The following is a 27,259-nucleotide window of genomic DNA, read 5'->3' on the forward strand; positions in this document are numbered from 1 at the left end:
AAAAATGGTACTAAGGTAAACAGGCGGTGTAGCTTGCTTCATGGGTGGGGTACGCTGCTAAGTAGCACTAAATTCTACTAGGCCCAAAAGGATTTCCTGGGCTAGATGCTGTTACAAAATAGTAGTTAGGTAAACATGCGGTGTAGCTTGCTTCATGGGTGGGGTACGCTGTTGAGTAGCACTAAATTCTACTAGGCCCAAAAGGATTTCCCAGGCTAGATGCCATTACAAAATAGAAGTTAGGTAAACAGGCGGTGTAGCTTGCTTCATGGGTGGGGTATGCTGCTGAGTAGCAGAAATTGCTACTAGGCCCAAAAGGATTTCCTGGGCCAGATGCCGTTACAAAATAGTAGTTAGGTAAACAGATGGCGTAGCTTGCTTCATGTGTGGGGTACGCTGCTGAGTAGCACTAAATTCTACTAGGCCCAAAAGGATTTCCTTGGCTAGATGCCATTAAAAATAGTACTTAGGTAAACAGGCGGTGTAGCTTGCTTCATGGGTGGGGTACGCTGCTGAGTAGTACCAAATTCTACTAGGCCCAAAAGGATTTCCCGGGCTAGATGCTGTTACAAAATAGTAGTTAGGTAAACAGGTGGTGTAACTTGCTTCATGGATGGGGTACACTGCTGAGTAGCACTAAATTCTACTAGGACCAAAAGGATTTCCTGGGCCAGATGCCATTAAAAATAGTACTTAGGTAAACAGGCGGTGTAGCTTGCTTCATGGGTGTGGTACGCTGCTAAGTAGCACTAAATTCTACTAGGCCCAAAGGGATTTCCTGGGCTAGATGCCGTTAAAAATAGTACTTAGGTAAACAGGCGGTGTAGCTTGCTTCATGGGTGGGGTACGCAGCTGAGTAGCACTAAATTCTACTAGGCCCAAAAGGATTTCCCAGGCTAGATGCCGTTACAAAATAGAAGTTAGGTAAACAGGCGGTGTAGCTTGCTTCATGGGTGGGGTACGCTGCTAAGTAGCACTAAATTCTACTAGGCCCAAAAGGATTTCCTGGGCTAGATGCCGTTACAAAATAGTAGTTAGGTAAACATGCGGTGTAGCTTGCTTCATGGGTGGGGTACGCTGTTGAGTAGCACTAAATTCTACTAGGCCCAAAAGGATTTCCCAGGCTAGATGCCATTACAAAATAGAAGTTAGGTAAACAGGCGGTGTAGCTTGCTTCATGGGTGGGGTATGCTGCTGAGTAGCAGAAATTGCTACTAGGCCCAAAAGGATTTCCTGGGCCAGATGCCGTTACAAAATAGTAGTTAGGTAAACAGATGGTGTAGCTTGCTTCATGTGTGGGGTACGCTGCTGAGTAGCACTAAATTCTACTAGGCCCAAAAGGATTTCCTTGGTAGATGCTGTTACAAAATAGTAGTTAGGTAAACAGGTGGTGTAACTTGCTTCATGGATGGGGTACACTGCTGAGTAGCACTAAATTCTACTGGGACCAAAAGGATTTCCCAGGCTAGATGCCGTTACAAAATAGAAGTTAGGTAAACAGGCGGTGTAGCTTGCTTCATGGGTGGGGTACGCTGCTGAGTAGCACCAAATTCTACTAGGCCCAAAAGGATTTCCTGGGCCAGATGCCGTTACAAAATAGTAGTTAGGTAAACAGATGGTGTAGCTTGCTTCATGTGTGGGGTACGCTGCTGAGTAGCACTAAATTCTACTAGGCCCAAAAGGATTTCCTTGGTAGATGCTGTTACAAAATAGTAGTTAGGTAAACAGGTGGTGTAACTTGCTTCATGGATGGGGTACACTGCTGAGTAGCACTAAATTCTACTGGGACCAAAAGGATTTCCCAGGCTAGATGCCGTTACAAAATAGAAGTTAGGTAAACAGGCGGTGTAGCTTGCTTCATGGGTGGGGTACGCTGCTGAGTAGCACCAAATTCTACTAGGCCCAAAAGGATTTCCTGGGCCAGATGTCATTAAAAATAGTACTTAGGTAAACAGGTGGTGGGTGGCTGGGCTACTCTGCTGACTAGCAGACACTGAAGCTTTGGAGCAGACCTCTGAATCCCAGGTCATAGTATGAGTAAACAACTCTGCAGACGACCCTACCCACCTGGACTTGATGATGGCAACGTCATGTAAAACTTAGCAAGGGGACTAAATAAAAGAGTCTCCATTTTTTCAAAAAATTCGGCCACAGACACCACTTAAGTGGCATCAATTTCGCCAGAGTTTTTTAAAACGGTTGGTGAGGTGATTTTCAAAAATCATCAAGCTTTTAGTCTCCTCAAGATGACACAGGGGTAGAAAAGTCCTTGCGGATCCTGGATTTGTTCATTTTGATGAATGTTAGTCTGTCTACATTGTCACTGGACAGCCGCGTGCGCTTATCTGTCAGCACACCACCAGCAGTGCTGAACACACGTTCAGAGAGAACGCTTGCTGCGGGGCATGACAAGATCTCCAAGGCGTGAGTGGCGAGCTCAGGCCATTTTTCAAGATTGGAAGCCCAAAATGAGCAAGGGTCCAGTTCCACAGTCATGGCATCGATGTTAACTTGGAGATACTCTTGTACCATCCTCTCTAGGCGTTGGCTGTGCGTCAGACTTCTTGTCTCCTGTGGCATTGCAAAGGTGGTCTAAAAAAAATCTTGAAACGATTGGAAAAAATTGCTGTTACCACCAGATACGATGTTACTGTTACGGTTAGAGTGATGACTTGATAGTCCCACGATTGACAAGATAGAACTCAGAGATTGACTAGGTGCACCACTGGTGTTTTGTGGAAAAGCAGATGTTAGATTCTGTAACAGTCTCTGCTGATACTCCTGCATGCGTGAATCCCTTTCTATGGCATGAATTATTTCGCCAAATTTGCTTTTGTACCGGGGATCTAAGAGTGTGGCAACCCAGGTAGTCGGCATTACTTCGGATTCTGACAATTCGAGGGTCATGTTGCAGGTAGTGCAGCAAGAAGGCACTCATGTGTCTTGCGCATCCAGGAGGACCAAGTCCTTGTTGTCTTGGTGGTGGCGAGGTGAGAATCATGCTTCCTTCGTCTGCCCTCTCCCCCCAACCTCGCACAACAGAAATTTGATCAAGGTCTCCCTCATCTGATGAGTCTTCCATGCCCAGCGCCAGTTCGTCCTCCACTTCTTCCTCACCCCCTGCACCTTCCTCAACAGTTTGGCTGCTACCATGTGCCCTCGGTAATCCCTCTCCCCAGCCTCCAATGCCAGCCGACTTGGTGCTGCCTACCTTCTTGACCTTGGAGATATGATCCCTTCCGCATACGACTCCTCCTTTTCCTCCTCCTCCAAACTGTGCAGAAGGGTGCATAGGATCCTGATCTGAGACCACTCCTGCAGCGTGATTTGCCCCACCTCTTGAGCTCATTGGCCCAGGATATACGTCATAACGTATTGCACCAGGGCTCGTCGGACAGTGCAGACACTGCTCCTAGGCCCAAAACTATTAACTGGATTAGGCTATTTTCACATTTACATTTAAATCCGCAGCATTTAAAACGCATCCGCAAGTGGTGGAAAAAACGCATATAAACGCGCACATACGTGGCGTTTTTAGACGCATGCGGTATCGCATGTGGTTAAAAAAATGCCGCGTTTGTACGCGTTTATATGCGTTTTTTCCTGCGTTTGCGTTTTTGGTGCGCATGATGTGAAATTTCACAAGAGAAAAATCTAGATAACCATCTCTATATATAGACCCTTGAACAGCTGAAATGTTCAGATTTTGCTCCTGTATGCTGTGTCATAATGGATCTTCGCATGGAGAGCTTTTATTTCAACCTGGATTTAAGCATCAAGCTGTTTCTTGCCTGTGCGTTTGCTTGGGAGCAAGACAGAAATCACGAAAGATGGAGAAGGAGACAACGTAGGCGTTTTTGGAGACACCCCATTATCGAGCTGCGTGAGAGCCATGGAGCCTATCACACACTGTATGCCAAGCTTAATGCCAACCCAGAGAAATTCCATGAATATACAAGGATGTCGCAAGATTCGTTCCGGGATTTGCTTGCTCGTGTCCAAAGAACCATACGGAGACAGGACACCCAGCTCCGTAGAGCGATTCCACCCGAGGAACGTCTGCTGGTTACATTAAGGTATGTTCCAAATCTAAAACAATGACAGTCCAAATTTTGTGTTTTCTCACATGTATGTTTTGGGTATTTTCCTTTCTTTCTTTAGCGTAACCACACCATAAATAGAATAGTTTGTAATTTTTGGGGGGTTTCTTTTTCTTACAGATTTCTGGCAACCGGAGAGACTTTATCATCCCTCCACGTCCAATACCGGCTTGGAATATCCACCCTGTCTGGAATAGTTGCGGACACCTGCCGGGTTTTGTGGAATGTACTTCAGGATAAGTTTATACCCCTACCCACCTTGGACATGTGGCTTGAAATTGCAGAAAAATTCTGGAGTGTGTGTGATTTCCCCAACTGTTTAGGAGCGGTGGATGGAAAGCACATCCGCATTATTAAACCTGCCAGAACAGGATCGGAGTATTTCAACTACAAAAAATATTTTTCTGATGCGAACTGTCGCTTCATCGCCGTGAACATTAGAGCTTTTGGCCGTGGCAATGATTCCCAGACTTTCAAGAACTCGGATATGGGCCGCCGTGTGTATGGCAAAAATTTCAATTTTCCCCCGCCACAACCTCTCCCCAACACTCAAGGCCCACCAATGCCATTTGTTATGGTTGGGGATGAGGCCTTTCAGATGTGTGAAAACCTACTGAAGCCCTATTCCAGTCGGGACTTGAACCACACTAGAAGGATTTTTAACTACAGACTGACCAGGGCCCGAAGAACTGTACAGTGTACCTTTGGCATTCTGGTCTCTAAATGGCGCATTCTTGCATCAGCCATAAATCTAAAAGTGGAAACAGTCGACGAGGTGGTCAAAGCCTGTGTGGTTCTACACAATTATATAATGGCTAAGGAGCAACCCAACATTGAACTGGATGAACCAGTTGCACACCCACTGCCCGATTTCCAGCATCACCCTCTGCGGTCAACTGCAGCAGTTGGTCACATGCGGGACCAATTTGCTGCCTTTTTTGATTCAGATATTGGACGCATGTCATGGCAGGACAATGTTGTGTAAATGTCCTGTTGTAATTCGATCTGTACCAGTAATTTTCTGCAATGATAATTATATTTCTCATTAATAAACTTTAGTTTTGGTTGTGTTGACCGTGTCTCCTATGTATTTCCTCTACAAACCAAGGCTGTCCTAAAACTAGCAGTATTTGGTCTGTATTTAATATCAGTATTTGTAATCCAAAACCAGTAGTGGGTGACAGAGGCAGAGGTGATAGTTATTATATTAATATCAGACTTTACTTCTAATTGTTCCACTCCTTGTTTTGGCTTACAAATACTGATAAAAAAAACACTGGCCACATACTGCTAGTATGATGGCAGCCATGTTGCTTTATTTAAGCTTGTTGACGTCATTGCGTCCTGATTCTGTTCTGCTTTATCCATTGGACACAGACTGAAGAGACAATGACTGTCACACTAAAGAGATCTATACTCATCAAGTCAGGTGTAAGAAATAATGAATTCATGATGCACATATAAGCTTCATGAATTCACTACTTCTGACACCTGTGCAGGTGAGCATAGATATGCAGTATGTGACCACCATCGTCCCTTCAATTTGTGTGTAATAGATTATGTACAAATAAGAGAAAATGGTGGTTATACAAGGCAGTTCTATACTCACCAGGTCAGGTGTCCCAACTAATGAGTTTTTTGACACCTGACCTGTTCAGTAGAGGTCTGCACTGTATTTCCACCATTTTCTCTTCAGACTGCCACACTAGTCACAGACTAAGCAGAAAGAAGCGATTATAGAGATAATACATCTAATATTTTTGGGCCCACCTCATATCTGTATACTAAAGACACACAAAGCTGCAGTCTTTTTTTTATAACTACTGGAGATATGATGTGGCCCAAAAAGTAAGTGTGGCGAAGTTTCTTAGTTGGCGCACGGTTTGTGTTGCCGGCGGCGATAGATACAAGAAACCAAACCTAATTTGGGCAAATCAAATTGTATTTATTTTTTTACAACCAAAAAACTTTATTTAACTGCGCCGGCTTGGGGTAGAGTGATGTAAACGTGGAGTGTGACGCACTGAGGCCTGGCTAACCGTGAATGATGCAGAGGTGGCAGGAGAAGGGGCAATGAAACTACTGGGGTCTGGTAGTTCGGGGATGGGGCTTGACACATGAGAGGCTTGAGATGCACTGGAAGGGTGAGACAAACCTAACATTACAGACACATTGGGAGGTGAAGGGGGAGGAATGCTAAGAGTCCTCTGGTTTTTTTTGTGTGTTTTTTTGGTTTGCCTGGTTGTGGGAGGTCTTGGTGGGCTCATATGGCGTGGCGTGGTGGTGGGTGACCTTTCAGGGTCCGGCTGCACTGTGTCAGAGTCCATTGTGCTCATAGATCATGCAGCCATGCCAGAGTCCATAGTGTTTGTAGAGCGTGCAGCCATGCCAGAGTCCATAGTGCTCGTAGAGCATGCAGCCGTGCCAGAGTCCATAGTGCTCATAGAGTGTGCAGCCATACCAGAGTCCATAGCACTCGTAGAGCGTGCAGCCATGCCAGAGTCCATATTGCTCGTAGAGTGTGCAGCCATGCCAGAGTCCATAGTGCTCGTAGAGCAGAAGGCCATGCCAGAGAGTCCATAGCGCTTGTAGAGCGGAAGGCCATGCCAGGGTCCTGCTGCATCGTGGTGGTGGTGGTGCGGAAGGCCATGCCAGGGTCCTGCTGCATCGTGGTGGTGGAGGTACGGAAGGCCATGCCAGGGTCCTGCTGCATCATGGTGGTGGCGGTACGGAAGGACATGCCAGGGTCCTGCTGCATCGTGGTGGTGGCGGTACGGAAGGCCATGCCAGGGTCCTGCTGCATCGTGGTGGTGGTGGTACGGAAGGCCATGCCAGGGTCCTGCTGCATCGTGGTGGTGGTGGTACGGAAGGCCATGCCAGGGTCCTGCTGCATCGTGGTGGTGGATGTACGGAAGGCCATGCCAGGGTCCTGCTGCATCATGGTGGTGGCGGTACGTAAGGACATGCCAGGGTCCTGCTGCATCGTGGTGGTGGCGGTACGGAAGGCCATGCCAGGGTCCTGCTGCATCGTGGTGGTGGTGGTACAGAAGGCCATGCCAGGGTCCTGCTGCATCGTGGTGGTGGTGGTACGGAAGGCCATGCCAGGGGTCCTGCTGCCTCGTGGTGTCAGTGGAGGAGGTCCAAGCAGGAGCAGCGGTTGTCATGGTGGTGACGGTGGGATGTCCAACTGCACTCGGCATGGTGGTAGTGCTGTAGTGGTGTCCGGCTGTGGAAGGAATTGAGGTGGCCATGCAGTGGTATGCAGCAGAGGTCGGCATTGAGGTCAATTGTGACAGTGAAGGCACAGGTGGATATGCCGACACTGTCTGCTGGAAATACCGAATCTGCTGCGTAGCCTGCACATAAGCAGCATTGCAGGCCTGCAGGCCTGCTGCTGGGTATTCAGGAGTAACGTGTTCTGACATGCCCTGCTCAATTTGGTTAAAAAAATGATGTGCTGGCCTCTGGAGGTCGGCTTTCACTTGGTCAAGGCTTTTGCTGACCTCCTGGATACGTGCATTCAAGAGGCTATGTGAAACATCCATTCGGTCACCCAAAGCCTTGATTGCTTCGTGTAAAACCGAGCTCAAGTGCAAAAACTCGGGCATGAGTGACCTGTCCGAAGCCCTCTGCCACTGCCAGGAGGAGCCCCAAAAAAAGGGGCAGTGGAAGAGGACTGCGAAAGGGGAAGACTGTTCTGATCTGGTGGCCTAGGAGCAGCATGGACGAGCTCTGGAGTAGGTGGCCTCTATACTGACCGCAGACCCTGAACTTAACACATCAACTAGAAGTAGCCGTGGGATGTTCCGGTCACTCCCTAGACACCTCGTCACAGCCGGAGGACTAATTACACCTAAAGGAAGAAACAGGAATTCTATCTTGCCTCAGAGAAAATTCCCAAAGGAAAGGCAGCCCCCACAAATATTGACTGTGAGAGGAGAGGGAAATAACAAACGCAGACTGAAAACAGAATTTAGCAAAGGAGGCCACGCTACCTAGAAAGAAAAGACAGGAAAGAGTACTGTGCGGTCAGTATAAAAAATACTACAAAATCCACCACAGAGAATACAAAAATCTCCATACCTAACTAAAGGCATGGAGGATAACTCTGTGACTCCAGAGCTTCCAACTTGGCTGAGTAAATCTTAACAGACAAAGCTGGACAAGAAAAAACATAGCAATTCACAGAACTATTAAGTCCACCGCATGTGGACTGCAAAAACAGAGCCAGGACTTATCTTTGATGATTTGGACAATCCAGAAGGAGAAACCAAGCAGAGATGTGGATCCCTAGAAAACAATGGACAACTGGCACTCAATAAAGGAAGGAGCCAGACTAAATAGCCCCGTCCAAAGTGGAAGCAGCTGATGACTGTTGTGAAGGACAAACAGCAGCTCTACCACTTATAACCACCGGAGGGAGCCCAAGAGCAGAACCCACAACAGAATTCACAACAGTACCCCCCCTTGAGGAGGGGTCACCGAACCCTCACCAGAGCCCCCAGGCCGATCCGGACGAGCCAAATGGAAGGCACGAACCAAATCGTCAGCATGAACATCGGAGGCAACAACCCAAGAATTATCCTCCTGGCCATAACCCTTCCACTTGACAAGATACTGAAGCCTCCGTCTAGAAAAACGAGAATCCAAGATCTTCTCCACAACATACTCCAACTCCCCATTAATCAACAGCGGGCAGGAGGATCAACAGAGGGAACTACGGGCACCACATATTTCCGCAACAAAGATCTATGAAAAACATTATGGATGGAAAAAGAGGCTGGAAGGGCCAAATGAAAAGACACTGGATTGATAATCTCAGAAATCCTATAAGGACCAATAAACCGAGGCTTGAACTTCGGGGAAGAAACCTTCATAGGAACATGACGAGAAGACTACCAGACCAAATCCCCAACCCGAAGCCGACGACGGTTGGCAAAACGCTGAGCCTCCTCCTGAGACAACACCAAATTGTCCACAACATGAGCCCAAATCTGCTGCAACCTGTCAACCACAGAGTCCACCCCAGGACAATCAGAAGACTCAACCTGCCCTGAAGAAAAACGAGGATGAAACCCAGAATTACAAAAGAATGGTGACACCAAGGTAGCAGAACTAGCCCGATTATTAAGGGCAAACTCGGCCAATGGCAAGAAAGCCACCCAATCATCCTTATCGGCAGACACTAAGCATCTCAAATAAGTTTCCAAAGCCTGGTTAGTTCGCTCGGTTTGGCCGTTTGTCTGAGGATGAAATGCGGAAGAAAAAGACAAATCAATGCCCAGCTTAGCACAAAATGACCGCCAAAACCTTGAAACAAACTGGGAACCTCTATCGGACACAATATTCTCCGGAATGCCATGCAAACGAACCACATGCTGAAAAAACAACGGAACCAACTCAGAAGAGGAAGGCAACTTAGGCAAAGGTACCAAATGAACCATCTTAGAAAACCGGTCACAGACCACCCAGATAACAGACATCCTCTGGGAAACAGGAAGATCCGAAATAAAATCCATAGAAATATGCGTCCAAGGCCTCTCAGGGACCGGCAAAGGCAAAAGCAACCCACTGGCGCGGGAGCAGCAAGGTTTGGCCCGCGCACAAGTCCCACAGGACTGCACAAAAGAACGCACATCCCGTGACAAAGAAGGCCACCAAAAGGACCTACTAACCAAATCTCTGGTACCAAAAATCCCAGGATGGCCAGCCAACACAGAACAGTGAACCTCAGAAATCATTTTACTAGTCCATCTGTCAGGAACAAACAGTTTCCCCGCTGGACAGCGATCAGGTTTATCAGCCTGAAACTCCTGAAGAGCCCGTCGCAAATCAGGGGAGATGGCAGAAAGAATCACCCCCTCCTTAAGAATACCAACCGGCTCAAGAATCCCAGGGGAATCAGGCAAGAAACTCCTAGAGAGGGCATCAGCCTTAACATTCTTAGAACCTGGAAGATACGAGACAACAAAATCAAAACGGGAGAAAAACAGGGACCATCGGGCCTGTCTAGGATTCAGCCGTTTGGCAGACTCGAGGTAAATCAGATTCTTATGATCGGTCAAGACCACAATACGGTGCTTGGCCCCCTCAAGCCAATGTCGCCACTCCTCAAATGCCCACTTCATAGCCAACAACTCACGATTGCCGACATCATAATTGCGTTCCGCAGGTGAAAGCTTTCGAGAAAAGAAGGCACACGGTTTCATCAAGGAACCATCAGAATTCCTCTGAGACAAAACGGCCCCTGCCCCAATCTCAGAAGCGTCAACCTCAACCTGAAAAGGAAGAGAAACATCCGGCTGACGCAACACAGGGGCAGAAGTAAATCGGCGTTTAAGCTCCTGAAAGGCAGAAACGGCCTAAGAGGACCAATTAGCTACATCAGCGCCCTTCCTCGTCAAATCGGTCAGGGGTTTAACCACACTGGAGAAGTTGGCAATGAAATGGCGATAAAAATTAGCAAAGCCCAAAAATTTCTGAAGGCTCTTCACGGATGTGGGCTGGATCCAATCATGAATGGCCTGAACCTTAGCCGGATCCATTTCTATAGATGATGGAGAAAAAATGAAGCCCAAAAAAGAAACCTTCTGTACTCCAAAGAGGCACTTAGTCCCCTTCACAAACAAGGCATCGTCACGAAGGACCTGAAATACCATCCTAACTTGTTTCACATGAGACTCCCAATCATCTGAAAAAACCAAAATATCATCCACATTTACAATCATGAATTTATCAAGATAATTCCGAAAAATATCATGCATGAAGGACTGAAACACAGATGGGGCATTAGAGAGTCCGAATGGCATCACAAGATACTCAAAATGGCCCTCGGGCGTATTAAACGCAGTTTTCCATTCGTCACCCTGCTTAATACGAACCAGATTATATGCCCCTCGAAGGTCAATCTTAGTAAACCAACTAGCCCCCTTAATTCTGGCAAAAAAATCAGAAAGCAAAGGCAAAGGGTATTGGAATTTGACCGTGATCTTATTCAAGAGGCGATAATCAATACAGGGTCTCAAGGAGCCATCCTTCTTGGCAACAAAAAAAAACCTGCTCCTAATGGAGAAGAAGATGGCCGAATATGCCCCTTCTCCAAAGACTCCCTTACATAGCTCCGCATGGCGGCATGTTCAGGCACAGATAGGTTGAAAAGTCAGCCCTTAGGAAACTTTCAGCCTGGAATCAAATCAATAGCACAGTGATTGTCCCTATGCGGTGGAAGGGAACTGGACTTGGGCTCATCGAAAACATCCTGGAAATCTGACAGAAACTCAGGAATTTCAGAAGAGGGGGAGGAGGAAATTGACATCAGAGGAACGTCATCGTGAACCTCCTGACAACCCCAACTAGTCACAGACATAGATTTCCAATCCAACACCGGATTATGTACCTGTAACCATGGAAACCCCAGCACAACAGCGTCATGCAAATTATCTAACACCAGGAAGCGACAATCTTCCTTATGGGCTGGCGCCATGCACATGGTTAACTGTGTCCAAAACTGAGGTTTATTTTTAGCCAATGGTGTAGCATCAATCCCCCTCAAAGGGATAGGACTCCGCAAAGGCTGTAAGGAAAAACCACAACGTCTGGCAAATTCTAAGTCCATTAAATTTAAAGCGGTGCCTGAATCCACAAATGCCATGACAGAGAATGACTATAATGAGCAGAACAGGGTCACAGATTACAGAAATTTAGGTTGTACAGTACTGACAGTAACGTAATTAGCGATTCTCTTAGGGCACACGCTTAGGGCAATCAGAAATAACATGAGCAGAATCGCCGCAGTAAAAGCACAACCTATTCTGCCGTCTGAATCCTTGGCGTTCCGCTCTAGACACAATCCTATCACACTGCATAGGCTCAGGACTCCGCTCGGAAGACAATGCCATAGTGTGCACAACTCTGCGCTCACGCAAGCGCCGATCAATTTGAATGGCCAGAGACATAGAATCACTCAGACCTGCAGGCGTGGGGAACCCCACCATAACATCTTTAACAGATTCAGAAAGACCCATTCTGAAAATTGCCGCCAAAGCATCCTCATTCCACTTAGTAAGCACAGACCATTTTCTGAATTTCTGGCAATATGACTCTGCCACTTCTTGACCCTGACACAGGGCCAAAAGTGTTTTCTCAGCATGCTCTACAGAGTTAGGTTCATCATACAATAACCCAAGCGCCTGAAAAAAGGTGTCTACATTAAGCAAGGCCGGATTCCCAGATTCCAGGGAAAATGCCCAATCCTGCGGGTCACCACGCAACAGAGAAATGACAATTTTTACCTGCTGGATGGGATCACCAGAGGAACGGGGCTTAAGAGCAAAAAACAGTTTACAGTTATTTTTAAAGCTCAAAAATTTGGACCTGTCCCCGAAGAACAGATCGGGGGTAGGAATTCTAGGCTCTAAAACAGGAGTCTGCACGATATAATCAGAAATACCCTGTACTCTAGCAGCAAGTTGATCCACCCGAGAAGCAAGTCCCTGAACATCCATGTCAACGCCTAACTCCTGAGCCACCCAGAAGTGAAGAGGGAAAAAAAACACAACAGAGTACAGAAAAAAAATGGCTCAGTACTTTCTTTCCCTTCTTTTGAGATGCGGTTAACTCATTGTTGGCCAGTTGTACTGTTCTGAACTGGTGGCCTAGGAGCAGCATGGACGAGCTCTGGAGTAGGTGGCCTCTATACTGACATACTGACCGCAGACCCTGAACTTAACACATCAACTAGAAGTAGCCGTGGGATGTTCCTGTCACTCCCTAGACACCTCGTCACGGCCGGAGGACTAATTACACCTAAAGGAAGAAACAGGAATACTATCTTGCCTCACAGAAAATTCCCAAAGGAAAGGCAGCCCCCCACAAATATTGACTGTGAGAGGAGAGGGAAATAACAAACGCAGACTGAAAACAGAATTTAGCAAAGGAGGCCACGCTACCTAGAAAGAAAAGACAGGAAAGAGTACTGTGCAGTCAGTATAAAAAATACTACAAAATCCACCACAGAGAATACAAAAATCTCCACACCTAACTAAAGGCATGGAGGGTAACTCTGTGACTCCAGAGCTTCCAACTTGGCTGAGTAAATCTTAACAGACAAAGCTGGACAAGAAAAAACATAGCAATTCACAGAACTATTAAGTCCACCGCATGTGGACTGCAAAAACAGAGCCAGGACTTATCTTTGATGATTTGGACAATCCAGAAGGAGAAACCAAGCAGAGATGTGGATCCCTAGAAAACAATGGACAACTGGCACTCAATAAAGGAAGGAGCCAGACTAAATAGCCCTGTCCAAAGTGGAAGCAGCTGATGACTGTTGTGAAGGACAAACAACAGCACTACCACTTATAACCACCAGAGGGAGCCCAAGAGCAGAACCCACAACAGAATTCACAACAGAAGACCTGATGGACCAAATCCCTGGTCTCCAGTTAGTGTGGAAGGCCCACTTGCTGCTGCACTGCTGGATGGCTGGGACGGGTCCATGGCTGTCGGATGAAGGACTGCTCCAGAACCTGGGCCAACAGTAGTGCTGTATGTGCTGTGAAAAAAAGGAAAAAGAAAATGAATACCAAATATTAACCAGACGCAAAATCCTGTGGAATATAAAAATACAGATTATGGCAATACAATACAACCTAATGCACGTGATACTTACGTTCTCTGGGCAAGGACCGGTCTTAAAAATGCCAGAACTCGATGGTATTTGTATCTTCTGATCCTTGCTCCTGAACCACTGGGAACACGGCTCTCGATGCAGATCCTTGTTGAAGCGGTCCTTCATCGAACGCCAACGTGTTTTGACTTTGGCCACTGTTAAAAAAAAATTGTGGTCAGAAAAAGGACTTTTGGCCATGCTCACACAACTGTGTGTGATGACAGAAACTCCTGAGAATTTCTTTCATCACACACAGTCGAGTGAGCACGGCCAAGGTCTCTGCTGCTTCACACTGCAGTGCAAGACTTACCAAATGCATTTCGGACCCATGTCGGGGCGTTGTCCCACCCATCCCACATCTCTTTGGTTACCTCATTCCATAAGCGCCGGATCGTGATGTTGTTTGAGTGCAGTGGATCCCGGGTGTCCCACAACGGGACTCGCTCCTGGACCAGCGAGATGAGGAGGTCATTCTCAAAAAGATCATCCTCCCATTGTGAAACCTAAAAATTAAATAAAGTCATTAAAGTTTGCTCAATTAACATAAGGAAAAGAAAGAAAAAAGATGCTGAGAAATGGCATGAATAGGAAAGTCAACATACAAAAGGATTCCAGAAGAAAAAAGTTAAGAAATACGAATGGAAAGAAAGGAAGATTCAAGATAACAGTCAGCCTTGTGTACGTACATGCTGCCGTCTTTCCACCGGACCTCGACTCCGCTGCTCCTGCCCTGTCTCTGCCGCAGTAGAAGAGCTCTAAAAAAAAGAAAAATTCAAATTGTCACATGTGGTAACAAAACCAGGCAACATATCAGATACAGGAGGGGGTGAGGGCACTGAATAGTGCAAGGCACCCCCCACTTCAGAAAGAAACCAACTCCATGAATGACATGCAGGAAAGGAGAAAACTAGGAGCAAATAGGTGTTCATATGATGCAAAATACTTTATTAAATAACACACAAGTTACATGCTTAGTAGCAAATAGACATAAAAACATATTAACAACACATACAATGCCCAAGGATGTGAAAGAAAGAGGGAGACACCCCCGGTGTACGCTGTCAAAGGAGATCACCAAATGCTAATATACTGTATATAGGATCTGCTGCTCTGTGTAAAAAGCTACCTATAATAGCATAGAGACGCCATGTGGCCTAAAGATTGGGAAGTAAACTAGCAGCACTTACCAAAAAGAATCTCCAATGCAGGGCACACCGGGTGGGATCCACAAAGAGCAACCCCCGACGCGCGTTTCGCCCGCTGAAAAGATGGCTTTCTCAAGGGGAGATCCCCTTGAGAAAGCCATCTTTTCAGCGGGCGAAACGCGCGTCGGGGGTTGCTCTTTGTGGATCCCACCCGGTGTGCCCTGCATTGGAGATTCTTTTTGGTAAGTGCTGCTAGTTTACTTCCCAATCTTTAGGCCACATGGCGTCTCTATGCTATTATAGGTAGCTTTTTACACAGAGCAGCAGATCCTATATACAGTATATTAGCATTTGGTGATCTCCTTTGACAGCGTACACCGGGGGTGTCTCCCTCTTTCTTTCACATCCTTGGGCATTGTATGTGTTGTTAATATGTTTTTATGTCTATTTGCTACTAAGCATGTAAATTGTCACATGTGTAGATGTGACAGTGAATACTTACCAATCTGACGAGGCAAGTACTCACCTCACTGATATGCTTGGCTTCAGATGGCCCAGGAAGAAACTCCTCATGGGAAGAATCCGAAGAAGACATTCTGATGCATGTAGAAAGAAAGAAATGGCAGAAATTAGGACATGTAGAGAAAGAAAATAGAAAATAAAGGCATTGGCTAGGATATACTCACATTGTTCAGAGGCTTGTTTTCTCCAAGGTGCTGTGGTCTGTCTGCTCTGCTTGGCTGTCTGCTGAGAAGTGACCTGCAACTGTCCACACCCTCGCTTTATCACCTTGTATGTGGGGGGTGGCTTATCAGTGTCTAGAATGTTTTTCTGTTGTGGAACGCATGCGTTCATGAACGCAACCAAAAGCATGTGCTTGTAAACACATGCGTTCATATATACAGCAATGCGGTTTTTTGTCACCATCCTTGCGCAATCGACCGCATGCATTTCCAGGTGGCAAATTGACGCCTCTAAAAATTACTACATGTTGCATTTCCACGCCAAGCCGCAAACGACGAAACGACGCATGCGTCATCAAACGCGGCAAAACGTGAAAACGCAAAAACGCATGCGTCCCTAATGTTAAATATAGGAATACAAAACGCATGCGGATATATGCGGTACAAACGCTGCGGACACAACCGCAAATGTGAAACCAGCCTTAGATGCAGTAAAAAAAGAAATACACAGGCGATATAGTTTGTTTCACAGGCGGGCTACTCTGCTGACGTGCAGACACTGCTCCTAAGCCCTAAACTATTAACTGGATTAGATGCAGTAAAAATAGAGATACACAGGCGGTATAGTTTGTTTCACAGGCTGGCTACTCTGCTGACGTGCAGACACTGCTCCTAGGCCCAAAACTTTTAACTGGATTAGATGCAGTGAAAATTGAGATACACAGGTGATATAGTTTGTTTTACAGTCAGGCTACTCTGCTGACGAGCAGACACTGCTCCTAGGCCCTAAACTATTAACTGGGTTAGATGCAGTGAAAGTAGAGATACACAGGCGGTGTAGTTAGTTTCACAGGCGGGCTACTCTGCTGAGGTGCAGACACTGCTCCTAGGCTCAAAACTATTAACTGGATTAGATGCAGTAAAAATAGAGATACACAGGCGGAATAGTTAGTTTCACAGGCGGGCTACTCTGCTGACGTGCAGACACTGCTCCTAGGCCCAAAACTATTAACTGGATTAGATGCAGTAAAAATTGAGATACACAGGCGGTATAGTTTGTTTCACAGGCGGGCTACTCTGCTGACGTGCAGACATTGCTCTTAGGCCCCAAACTATTAACTGGATTAGATGCAGTAAAAATTGAGATACACAGGCGGTATAGTTTGTTTCACAGGCGGGCTACTCTGCTGACGTGCAGACATTGCTCCTAGGCCCAAAACTATTAACTGGATTAGATGCAGTAAAAATTGAGATACGCAGGCGGTATAGTTTGTTTCACACGCGGGCTACTCTGCTGACGTGCAGACACTGCTCCAGGCCCAAAACTATTAACTGGATTAGATGCAGTGAAAATTGAGATACACAGGCGGTATAGTTTGTTTCACAGGCGGGCTACTCTGCTGACGTGCAGACACTGCTACTAAGCCCAAAACTATTAACTGGATTAGATGCAGTGAAAATAGAGATACACAGGTGGTGTAGTTAGTTTTACAGGCGGGCTACTCTGCTGACGTGCAGACACTGCTACTAAGTCCAAAACCCCAAAACGATTTACTGGGTTAGATGCAGTAAAAATTGAGATACACAGGCTGTGTAGCTAGCTTCACAGACGGGCTACTCAGATGACTATCAGACAGTGCTACCAGCCCAAAAGGATTGACTGAGCTAGATTACACCAAATGCTGTGACTAACACTTGCACAGCATTGGCTCAGACCTGCCTGGCAAACAGTGCTATGAACTGCTGTAACCTACCATGAAAAGAGCTGATATTACAACTAGTCCCAACTCCTCCCGACTCCCTAAACTTATCTCTCTGACAATTCGCTCCAAAAAAACTCTCTTAGTCTGTATAGCGCCCACAGCAGCAGTGGTGCCGTCTAACACTAAGCTGCAGCAGTGAGGAAATGGTGGCGACGGGGCAATTGGTTGGTTCTTATAGGGCAAGGACATGTGACATACACAGACACATGCCCTTGCTTGTGTGCATCCCATGCACATTGCTGTGTGTGTGCACTGCTGATAGGCTGAGAGACTGCGCCGCCTCTCTGTAAATGCGGGAAAGAAAAAAAAATGGAGATCGGTGTTATTTCAGCACAGATCTATCCCTCGCCCACTATACACTGAAACAGTCCATTAACAATGATAAACAGTTTTAATGTGCAAATCAAGCTAGGCTTTTGGGGAACGAACAGTTATCGAACAGAAACTCGAACAGCCGAATTTTAAGTAAATTGTTTGGGTTCGTCGGACGACTCGAACACCACCCAAAACAGCTCGAATTTGAAATTGGTGAACAGTTCGACTGGAACACCGCTCATCTCTAGTCATGGCGCATGATGCCATGAACCAGACAGGTGACCGAACAGGAGACTGAGAGGAGCTGAGAGGCCGTGAGATGAGCAGTAAGGTGAATATATGAATTTTTTATTTCTACACTTTTATGGCTTTTGGAAGGTAGACAAATACGACCAGTGGCCATCATTTTGCGGAACATCTATAGAAGCCAATTTTAATTTCTGTAAATGCATATTTTCATAAAATTTGGGTAGAATACAATTCCAAACAAGTTTAATTAACTCATTCTGCATCCTGCGATGCACTGATGTGCATAGAGGATTTGGAAGTTAGAACACCACTCCAGCGTTTTTTTTTTTCAGTGCTGAAGTGGCACTGTAAATGTAAGTCCCCCGCCCTTGGATATATACCCATCCTCCAGCGTCTTCAGAATGAGGCCAGAACGAGGCTCTCAGACTTGTACTGAAAATTGACCTCTTTGCAGCTACATGAAGCAAATGAGCTGCCCACAGGTCACTTCTCTCCGGAGCGATCCTGGAAAAATGTATTTCTCAAAAATGTTCATATACCTTAAAAAAAAAATTAAAAAAATATATATAAGAAAAAATGCAGGCAGCACTCCATGGCTTAAAGGTGAAAAAAATGTGGCTTTATTTCAAACCCACATGCTGTGGCAATGTTTCGCCTCAAATGAGCCTTTTTCAAGGGAATGGTCCATGCAAAACACAATAAAGAGCTTTAGAGATAATCTGTATAAAAAGATGCAGCAACATATTAAAGAGCTGTAATTCCTACACTCTTGCTCCAATCAGGATGTGAATACCCTTAAAATTAGGCTGAAAGCATGCACTTTAAGCCCATATTGATTACGGTATATAACTGGATCTTAATCCAGTAATTGCAAAACACCTGAGGAACCCACAAATGATCAATAGTACCAAAAATTGGATACAAATATATCAATAAAATATACATTTACTTACCAGGTGTACAGAAAGGAAGAAGTTGAAACCACTCAATTGTAGACTAAAAGAGAATATCCCAAAAACATAGGACCAAAAAAATAAATTATATATCGGACCACAAGAAAATTCAAATAAAAATGCCTTTATTTATACAAATGGCAATTAGTAGTACTAAATATTAAAAACAAGTGCCTGTGCTCGGATAAATAAATTAATAAAAGATGATAAAAAATATATTATTCTAATATATGGGTATGACGGGCCAGAAGATGTAAAGTTATATCTACCAATCATATAAATATATGATCCAGGTATAAAATCCCCAAATAAACAATATTAAAATACGGTATATATTTAAAAATTAGATCCAAAAATTCATGAACAAAGGGTGAAATAAATAAATAAAATAATTACATATATAAGTGCAATGTGTGAAACAAGTCCCATCAATATAAGAAAAAAGCAATTCAAAGTGTCATAGTGAAATGTAATGAGCTGATAAAACTAAACAGTGTCAAAGTGCAGAGAGTGAACAAATGGGATCAATAAACATACCATGTACCTTCAAATTCCCGCCACATCACATTCCCTGACGTGCATTTCGCAATTACTGACAAAGGAAGTCATTCCGAAATGCACATCGGGGAGTGCGCTGTGCTGGGAATTTGACAGGCCATTAAAGGTACATGCCATGGGTATTGTTCCTATTTGTTCCCTTTCTGCATGAATTTTTGGATCTAATTTTTATATAAATATTTTTAGACTTTTTATTTTCCTTACAACTAGAAAAAATGTAAAACCTGTCCATTTATAATGACCACGGACAAGATAAAGATTGCCAATTCACATCAGGACTACAAGATACCAGGTACTAAATGTTCAACTGGGGGTCTGTATGTAAGGGAGACAGGGCAGAAACTGAGAACAAGGATGAACTCTCATCGCCATACAATAAGAGAAAAAAGAATGGATCTACCTGTGGCAATATATTTTTGTTTCCCCAATCATAGCATTATGGACATGGAATTACTTGTATTAAAAGGTAACTTCAAATCTCCGAGAGACAGAAGAGTCTGAGAATATAAACTGATGATGACATTTGACACACTCAGTGCAGGAATGAATGTGTCGCATGGATTTATGCCTTTTTACATCAATTGAGGAATTTTCTCCTCAGACCGTGTGGGGTCATCATAACACATAACCAAACTCATTCAGAGGACCATAAAACATTCCTTTTCTCTGAACTGTTCCAATATTTATGGACATAACTGTTTATCACTCACATAATGGTAATTCTGCTTCACATCGGGCCTGTCTTATCTATGGCATTTTTCTGTGCTATGTTGTGCATAAACATGTGATTCTTCAGAATTTCTATTAGTCTATGCCTGATGAAGAGACCGGAGTAATCTCGAAAGCTTGCAATTTGTTACCATCTTTTCAGTTAGCCTTTAAAAGGTATCAACCACTGAGGACTCTCAATTCTAAATATTTTTCTATCCACTGGCTAACACGGTACCAAGATATATATCTTTCCTGTATCATATCATCCTACAAATTAGCCTCTTTACAAGCAGCTTTTCTCCCATCTTTTGGTCACTGGAGGATGACTTTTGAGATCTCACATTTATTTCAGAAGAGGTTACTTTAAGACAGCTCTCAGGGACTCTGACAACGAAGTTAATTTAATCCACCTCAATATTCAGCAAGTAGTTAAAAAATGGAAAGTAATTCTAAAATCTTTAAGACTGGAACTGTTTATTCTGTAACTTAAGTTCCATAATAATTCTTTCCTTTCAATTTTGGTGTACCACAGAGTTGAGCTTTCACTGCTGGGATCTTAGTGGATTAATTATAGCAATATACAAAAATCATAAAATTCTGGATAGAATTAGAATGGTAAGTTTTTTCTTTCTTTCTTTATGGACAGAAAGTCCTTCAATTGGCCATAAATTCATTGCTAACAATTATACTTATTCTTTCTGTTAGCAACAGAAATTACTTTATATTGCTCTATACTTGCTACTATTGTAACTGAACGATATCTAATTACTTATTATTGACATGTGTAAGGATGTGGGCTGTCTTACCCTGTTCCTGCTCCTGAAAACAACAATCAAGCTGTGTAAATAGTGTCATATGGTTTTATTTGGATTAGTGGTGTGCGTCTTATGTATTGTGTTATGGTAATGTACAGCATGTGAGTCATGTAAAGTGTTAGGCCATGTGCACACGTTCAGTATTTTTCGCGTTTTTTTCGCGTTTTTTCGCGATAAAAACGTGATAAAAACGCGAAAAAAACGCTTACATATACCTCCTATTATTTTAAGTGTATTCCGCATTTTTTGTGCAAATGTAGCCTTTTTTTCCGCGAAAAAATCGCATCGCGGAAAAAAAAGCAACATGTTCATTAAAATGCGGAATTGCAGGGGATTCCGCACACCTAGGAGTCCATTGATCTGCTTACTTCCCGCACGGGGCTGTGCACACCATGCGGGAAGTAAGCAGATTATGTGCGGTTGGTACCCAGGGTGGAGGAGAGGAGACTCTCCTCCACGCACTGGGCACCATATAAGTGGTCAAAAAATAAGAATTAAAATAAAAAACAGTCCTATACTCACCCTCGATGTCTTCCCGCCTCCACTGCACGCTGCCGTTCGGTTCCTGTAGCTGGTGTGCGGCGAAAGACCTGCCGATGACGTCACTGTCCTGTGATTGGTCGTGAGCGGTCATGTGACCGCTCACGTGACCGTGACGTCACGGAAGGTCCTGTGCGCACAGACCAGCTATAGGAAGAGGAGCCGGACGCCGGTGAGGAGATGTCTGGGTGAGTATAAGCATTTTTTTATTTTTTTTATTTTTTTTAAACATTCTATCTTTTACTATAGATGCTGCATAAGCTGCATCTATAGTAAAAAGTTGGTCACACTTGTCAAACGCTATGTTTGACAAGTGTGACCAACCTGTCAGTCAGTTTTCCAAGCGATGCTACAGATCGCTTGGAAAACTTTAGCATTCTGCAAGCTAATTACGCTTGCAGAATGCTAAAAAAACGCGAAAAAAACGGAAAAAAACGCAAAAAAAAAAATGCGGATTTCTTGCAGAAAATTTCCGGTTTTCTTCAGGAAATTTCTGCAAGAAATCCTGAACGTGTGCACATACCCTTAAAGTATAATTTGAGTAGTCTGTCCTGCATGTTAAGCATAGGATCAGCTTAGGATAGCATAAGTACGGTTTACATAGTAAGTGGTTTAGCAATTGTATAGGACATAAGATAAGAACACTAGGTATATAAGATACTAAATAGTGGATGACAGAACTAGCCCAGTGGGTGGGAACTAGTGTTGATAAAAAGAGGGGGTATTTCCTAATAGTGTGTGGTTAGAGAAGTGCAGTGTCAAAGTCACTTGTTCCAGGTAGGCTGATCCTGAGCGGTCATGTCTGGATCCCAAGGTCTAGTGTAAGGGCTGCCAAACACATTTTGTCCTCTGGCGTACAGTGGAAGATAGAAGTTGATGGCCAGTTCCTAGTGCACTGCTGAAATCGACAGGAAATCCCTGAGGCTGACAGAGTCAGTGTGTTTGGGGATGTCCAGGATGAACAGGTGGCATGGCTGAAAAGGTACATAACTGAGGAAGGAAGAAATGTGAAATGCTATGCCCTATTCCATATGTCACCACCTGATGAACTTGATTTGACTAGAAAAGGTATGCCGGTTGTAAAGGCCTGCCCATTGTGGACATTACCAATCTGAAATGGCACAAAAATCCACCCAGCCTGGGAAGTGGCTTGTCCAGAAAGGCTGGTTTGTAGTGAGTAGTGCCTGCCCCCTATGGGCGCTGAGTAAGAAAAAGAAACCAGACCTATTGCAGCAAGTCAATAGAGAATGGGCTAAGACTGATAGAAAACAGGCAGGTGAGCTGGAAGAAGCTCAACCCAGGAAGAGGTGGATCCATGCCAGACTTCAGAAGCTGGAAGAGGGAAGGAGGTGAGCCAGGACCTGGGCCCGAGACATGATAGTGGGCACACTAGCTGTAAGGTACAGAGAGTTGGAATCCCATGGGGAGCTTGTCATCTATGACCCACAGCATGAACTGGAATTTGTGACCTGTCATCACATAGTTTAATCGTAAGGCAGATGAGACAGAGGACCTACTCTGAAGACTGTAGCTGACAGGTGGAAAGAGGGTCAGCTTCCTAAAAATGTGTGGACGACATTGGTGATATGCCGTGGGCATGATCTGAGTAGGAAGGGAGCAGGATGAATTCTTCCTGCTAAATGAAAGAGTCTGGGAGATGGAAATCCCAAAAAGCGAAAAATAAATGAAAAAATGAAAAAAAAAAAAGTATTGGATTAGTCCTCCATTGCCTCTTGCACCTATACCGCCATGTCCACCTCTTCCTCCACTACGCCTCCTGCATCTAGAGTGCTAGTCTTAGTTTTGTTACTTCTAGGTTGCTTTAAGTCAGTTCCATAAGATAAAAAAAATGAAAAAAAATACAAAAATTACCCAAAAAGCAATGTTGGATTACACCTCTCTTGCCCCTTCCCCCTTTATTGCCACATCCACCTCATTCTCCCCTTGCATCTATGCCTCCTGGTACTAAATTGCTAGTTTTAGTTTTGTTAATTCTATGTTGTTTTAATTCAGTTATTTAAAAAATACAAAAACATAGAAAACAATTACAAAAATAGTGTTGGATTTCTCCTCCCTTGCCTCTTCCACCTATACCGCGCTGTCTACCTCTTCCTCCACTTGGACCTACAACCCCTGGTTTTACAGTGCTAGTTTTAGTTTGGTTAATTCTAAGTGGATTTAAGTCAGTTCCATTAAAAAAAAGAAATCCATGTTGGACTGTTCCTCCCTTGCACCTTCCACCTATACCATCATGTCCACCTCTTGCTCCACTTGGATCTATGCCTCCTGGTTCTAGATTGCTAGTTTTAGTTTTGTTAATTCTGTGTTGTTTAAAGTCAGTACCACAAAAGAAAAAGAAATTGATAAAAAAAAAAAAAAAAAAACACCAATCATGTCTAGGTTATTTTTTATCTAAGTGGTGAAAAAAAAATTCCAAAGCTTGTAAAAAAAAAAAGTTGCCATTTTCCGAGAACTGGAGTGTCTCCATTTTTCGGGGGCTGGGTGAGGGCTTATTTTTTGCGCGCCTATCTGATGTTTTTTGTTCATACCATTTTGCTGCAGATACGATCTTTTTATCGCCCATTATTGCATTTTATTGCAATGTTGCAGTGACCAAAAAAAGATAATTCTGGCGTTTGAATTTTTTTCTCGCTACGCCGTTTACTGATTGGATTAATTGTTTTTATATATTGATAGATCGAGTGATTCTGAACTTGGTGATACCAAATATGTGTTTATTTGACTTTTTTATTATTTTTTTTTGAATGGGGCAAAAGGGGGTGATTTGAACTTTTAATTTCTTTATGTTTTTAATATTTTTAAAACCATTTTTTTTACTTTTTACTTGCTTCAATAGTCTCCATAGGAGACTTGAAGCTGCAATTGTCCGATTGGCTCTGCTACATAGAGCACGGCTGCAGCCCTGCTCTATGTAGCAAATATGCTTACTTGCTATGAGCGCTGACCACCAGATGGCGCTCATAGCGATGCAGCAATGACAACCACAGGGGTTTCCTGCTGACCCCGGGTTGTCAAGTCAACCCATCGGCAACCCGCAATTATGTGACACATGTGCTAATGGTAGGAGGTAAAGACACGCTTCCTGCATGTCCATGTTAAATTCTGCTGCCAGCAGTTCACAGGGGCATTTAACATGTTAACAGCTGCGGGTGAATCGCGATTCCACTCGCGGCTGTTCCAGGCACATGTCAGCTGATCAGATCAGCTGTCATGTGCCGGAAAAGGTTTGGGCTCAATGCCAGAGCCTGCACCAAACAGGGGGAGGCGTCCAATCACAGACCGTGTCCATCATTGGACATTAAGGGGTTAAGGGGTTAAACTTTCAGTTTAGCTTTGGATGTGTTAGGGTGCGTGTCCACGTTCAGGATGGCCGGCGGTATCGTCGGAGCGGCAAACCCGCTCGGTGCTAAGCCCCGCCCCCTTCTGGGACGCGAAGATGCTGGATGTGTTCATTGCACACATCCGGCATCATCGCACCCCTCGCATAGGGCCCTGTGTTATTCCTTGCGGCGGCGCAGCGGCGCCGCAAGGAACACGGACATGCTGCAATCTTAAAAGACGCACAGCATGTCCGGAGTCGCAGGGCCGACGGATGCGTGTTTCCACGCATAGTGGACACGGGATTTCAAAAAATCCCCTCCACTATGCTGGAACATCTGGACGCTGCGTGTTTGACGCTGCGGCCCCACTCAGCGTCAAACATGCAGCGTTTCCTGAACGTGGACACGTACCCTTAGTGTGTTGTTTTGCAAGCATCTGAGCAGGGAGCTTTCTGCAGGACAGGTCTGTGTGAAGACTGAACACAGGCCAGAGAAAGTAGCGCAATTGATGCAACCATGAGTGATACAGCTATACAGTCACCCACGGCAACCTATTTATTACGGAATATTACAGATGCTTTTTTGTAGTCAGAAATTCAACAAAGCAGGCAAAATTAACTAATTTAATGCCCATTCATAGTTTCACTATACCAACCCTGTGTGCACTGTAGTAGTGGGAGACTTTACTGTATGCTACTGGAGCTGTAATAGCTGTGGATGCTGGCACCAGATTTTCCCTCAAATAGATGCTCATTAAATGATGTATCTACTCATTCCAATTACAGAGCCTCTAAGTTGTCATGGATGGCTGTTTTGTCTTGTAACATCAACTGCTAATTGTTATGCTTTAAGAATCAGGCTGAACTCAGATGTCATCCAAGTGCAGTCCTATTGTGAGTGATGATTCAAAGAGGGAAAACGGGAAGTGGACCCTCTGGACCGTGACGACGAACCCCTCACAGACGAGCTGACCAGATAGACCGCCCCCTATACAGGGAGAGTTAGGGGCAGGCCCATGAGGGACTATCGCCATGGAAGCTGGAGGACCAGGACGGGAGAAGACAAAGAAGAGGCAGAGATAGTAGAACCACAGGATAGGTGAGTACAGCAGAGACACAGGACTGATGGGTAAACTGCAGCAGTGCAGGGACTGGCGGAGGTACTGAGGGAACGCATAGGCTAGCAGGATACAGGAAAGACAGGATAAACCCAAAGTCAGAGGGAAAACGAAGTACACAGAGACTAAGAGTGGCCAGGAACACCTGAAGGAACAAATGATAACCAGGCACAGAGGAACGGCAGGAAGCAGTTTAAATACCTAAAGGCAAGGTAGCACTTCCGGGTAACAGACCTCCAGAACCATAGAGAGGACAATAAGGAGGACCGACTCCCGGGTACTAGTCTGCCAGTATATTAAGAACTATGGGGTGCATTATACTATGGGAAGTGAATTGTACTACACTGATGACAATGGCGGGGCATTATACTATATGGAGCACTATGAGGAATGTATTATACTATTTGGAGGACTGAGGAGTGTATTATACTATACGGAGGAATTGCAGTGTATTTTAATATATGGAGGTCTGTGAGGAGTGTATTATACTATATGGAGGACTATGTGGAGTGTATAATACTATATGGAGGACTTAGGAGTGTATTATACTATATGGAGGACTGAGGAGTATATTATACTAAATGGAGGACTGAGGAGTGTATTATACTATATGTAGGACTGAGGAGTGTATTATACTATATGGAGGACTGTGGTGCAAATTATAATATATGGAGGACTATGGGGTGTATTATACTAAACAAGCAAAATGCTGCCTATTCATCGAGTGACTGGATTGTTTATGTGGGAACAGAAATCCTTGTTCTCAGCAGCACATCGCCGGTGTAAACTGTAGTTGTGCTGCTGATAACATGATACTGTATGGGGACAGATTGATCCAATTGTGATTGTTCTGTTCCCTTCATTCTTTCTCAGTTGGTGTAAAGAGCCCGGGAAACAAGCGAACAACTTCACTATTGTCGATTACACTCGTTTAGTGGCCTGAGATCAGCGCATGTAAATACAGCAGAAATGCTTCGCAGGGAGACCAGGCAAGGATGATGACAGTTGTAGTTAGGACCCGGCGCCTGGGAATAGCACTAATTCTACTACTTTTCCCAGCCACCAGAGCATTTAATTCTGGTATGTGTAATGATTTTTAGGGTTGATGTCAGCTGCATAATGTCAGCTGCCATCAGTCCCTGGTGTAAGCAATGGAGATGTGTCTATCAGACACCCCCACTACTAGCCCAGACCTGGCGAGACCTAGCGACTCTGAAGAGCAGTGACGGTAGTAACAATACCGCTCTTCACAGTCGCCAAGCTCAGCGCAAGACCCGGAATCTCTGAAGAGCGGTGACG

This window comes from Ranitomeya variabilis, chromosome 6 (genome assembly GCF_051348905.1).
Source record: "Ranitomeya variabilis isolate aRanVar5 chromosome 6, aRanVar5.hap1, whole genome shotgun sequence".
Classification (NCBI taxonomy): Eukaryota; Metazoa; Chordata; class Amphibia; order Anura; family Dendrobatidae; genus Ranitomeya; species Ranitomeya variabilis.